This window comes from Cryptomeria japonica, unplaced genomic scaffold, assembly GCF_030272615.1.
Source record: "Cryptomeria japonica unplaced genomic scaffold, Sugi_1.0 HiC_scaffold_334, whole genome shotgun sequence".
NCBI lineage: Eukaryota > Viridiplantae > Streptophyta > Pinopsida > Cupressales > Cupressaceae > Cryptomeria > Cryptomeria japonica.
The window spans coordinates 40532-43376 of NW_026729156.1; the positions used below are offsets into that span (position 1 = coordinate 40532).

At 62.8% G+C, this 2845-nt stretch overlaps 1 non-coding gene across 1 annotated transcript; it reads right to left on the reverse strand.

Annotated features, from left to right (window-relative positions):
- Positions 1 to 1468: 1468 nt before the first annotated feature.
- LOC131870518 (5S ribosomal RNA) lies at positions 1469 to 1587 on the reverse strand. The gene has a single exon (XR_009368825.1). It is a non-coding gene; the product is annotated as a 5S ribosomal RNA (ribosomal RNA).
- Between the last annotated feature and the right edge of the window lie 1258 nt (positions 1588 to 2845).

The following is a 2845-nucleotide window of genomic DNA, read 5'->3' on the forward strand; positions in this document are numbered from 1 at the left end:
GTTTGCCCCGGGTGCGCACCTCGCGTGCACCTTCGCCGCGGTGGGCACCATGGCGTGCACGAAGTCGGAGCCCGGTTTGCCCCGGGTGCGCACCTCGCGTGCACCTTCGCCGGGGTGGGCACCTCGGCTGGGTTGCGCGCCCTGGTGCGCACCAAGGAGCGCTCCGAAGTGTGCTCCAAGGTGCGGCGTGCACGAAGTCGGAGCCCGGTTTGCCCCGGGTGCGCACCTCGCGTGCACCTTCGCCAGGGTGGGCACCTCGGTGCGCACACCTTCTCAATGTTTTCTTGCCTTTTCTGGAAATTGGTGAAGGCAGCGCATCAAAGGTGCGCACCTCGGTGTGCTCCGAGGTGCGAACCCGAGAGCGCTCCGAGGTGCCCACGAAGTCGAAAGTCGGGTTAATTGCATTGTTTTCCCCGGGTGCGCTCCGAGGTGCGCAACATCGGCGCGCACCAAGGAGGGCTCCGAAGTGTGCTCCAAGGTGCGCACGATGGCGTGCACCTCTGGTGCGCACGATTCGGAGCTCGGTTTGACCGGGGTGCGCACACCTTGGCTGGGTTGCGCACCTTTTGTGCGCTCCAAGGTGCGCACGAAGTCGGAGCTCGGTTTGCCCCGGGTGCGCACCTTCGCCAGGGTGCGCACCTTGATGCGCACGCCTTGGCTGGGCTGCGCACCTTGGTGGGCGCCATGGTGCGCACCTTTCGTGCGCTCCAAGGTGCGCACGAAGTCGGAGCTCGGTTTGCCCCGGGTGCGCACCTTGGTGGGCGCCATGGTGCACTCCGAGGTGCCCAAGATTGGTGCGCACCAAGGAGCGCTCCGAAGTGCGCTCCAAGGTGCGCGCGAAGTCGAAAGTTGGGTTAATTGTCCGGTTTGCCTCGGGTGCGCACCTTGCGTGCACCTTCGCCAGGGTGGGCTGGGCTGCGCACACCTTGGCACCCGCGTTTCCTTCATTTTAAATTTTTTTTTTTTACAATCTCTCAAGTGGGAAATTCTATAATCTCAACTTTTTTTGCCTTTTCAGGAAACTTTTGAATGGAGCGCATCATTGGTGCGCTCCGAAGTGTGCTCCAAAGCTCTCTCCAGCTGCGTGCACCTGCCCCGGCCGCGCACCCGGCCCCGCCCAGCTTCGCTCACCTGTCCCGGGCGTCTGGTGCGGAACCTTAGAGTAAGAAACATCACCGTGCACCTTGGCCAACGTGCGCGACTCGACCGAGCGCGCACTGGCCGAGGTGCACACCGATTTCACCTGGGTGCGCGCGCAGCACCTCGGGCGCACCGGGGTGCGCGCACAACGCCCGGGTTGCACCGTGGCCTGTGTGCTCGGGGCGCCTCGGGTGCGCGCTCGGTGTCGCCCCCGCGCGCGCGCGGTAGTGCGGGCAGCGCACCCCGGCCCGGCCCGGCCCCGACGAGAACGCAAACGGGCAAAAGGTTTATTCAAATAGCATTGCGACGCCCGGCGAAAAACTAAAAAAGGGTGCAACACCGGGACTTCCCGGGAGGTCACCCATCCCAGTACTACTCCGGCCCAAGCGCGCTTAACTGCGGAGTTCTGATGGGATCCGGTGCACTAACGCTGGTATGATCGCACCCGTTATGAGCTTGTCGCAGTGTGTACTTAGCAAACCGCGACCCACGTGCGAATCCACCCCGGCCACCCACCCCCGTCGAGGTGCACACCCTCCCTCGCGAAGTGCGCCCCGTTCGCCAAGTGTGAGCCCTGCCCGGGTGCGCGCACCTTGCTAGGGCGTCGGGTGTGCACCCGGCCCGGCCTACGTGCGTGCACCTGGAGGGGGCGTCGTGTGCGTGCAGTGTCCCGTCTGCAACGCGGTGCCCACACACCACCTCGGGCGCAACGACCTGCGCTCACATGTGGGCCGAGTGCACCTTGGTGCATGTTCGGGGCGCCTCGGGTGCACGCTCGATCTTGCCCCGGTGCACCAAGGCGCTCGGTTTGCCCCGGGTGCGCACTTGGTGCAAGGTGGGCACCCAAAATAGGGATCAAGCACCAAAACACAAGTTTCGGGATGCAAAATGGGACCCAAGGACCACAAATGCGTTCCAAGACCCATGATGGGTCCACGAGAACAAAAATGTGTTCCGAGACTTAATAAACAAATATTGGGTTTTAGGAGAAGAAACATGCTCTGATGCCCAAAACGAGAATCGACCCCGAAAAGGCCACAGGCCAAAAGTGGGATGCGAGACAAAAAAAAATGGGACCCGAGGACCAAAATTGGGTTCCCAGGTCGAAGACAGGGCAACCGGACAAGAAACGACCTCTAAGGCTCGAAATGAGTCCCGACGACTAAAACTTGACAAGAAGCACCCATCAGGCACCCAACTCGACACCCATGGGATGCCGACCCACCCGGGCTTCCACCTAGCACACCTTGGCACCCACCCACCCTCGCACCCAACCTCGCACCCAACTTAGCACCTTTGAACCCACATTGGCACTCACCCTGACCCTGGCACCTTGGAACCCACATTGGCACTCACCTTGACCCTGGCACCCACCTTTGCACTCACCTTGGGACCCACCCTGGCTCCCACCTCGGCACCCACCCAGACACCCACCTTGGTTCCTTGGCACCCACCTTGGATCCTTGGCACCCACCCCGACACCCACCTTGGCACGCAACTTGGCTACTTGCCACCCACCTTGGCTCCTTGACGCCCACCCCGACAACCACCCCGTGACCTACCCTGGCTAGGGTTGGTGCACACCCACCCTGGTGCCCACCTTGGCACCCACCCTATGACCCACCTTGGCACGCACCTTAGTACCCACCCCGTTACCCACCCTAGGACCCACCCCGTGACCCACCTTGGCCAGGGTGGGTGCACC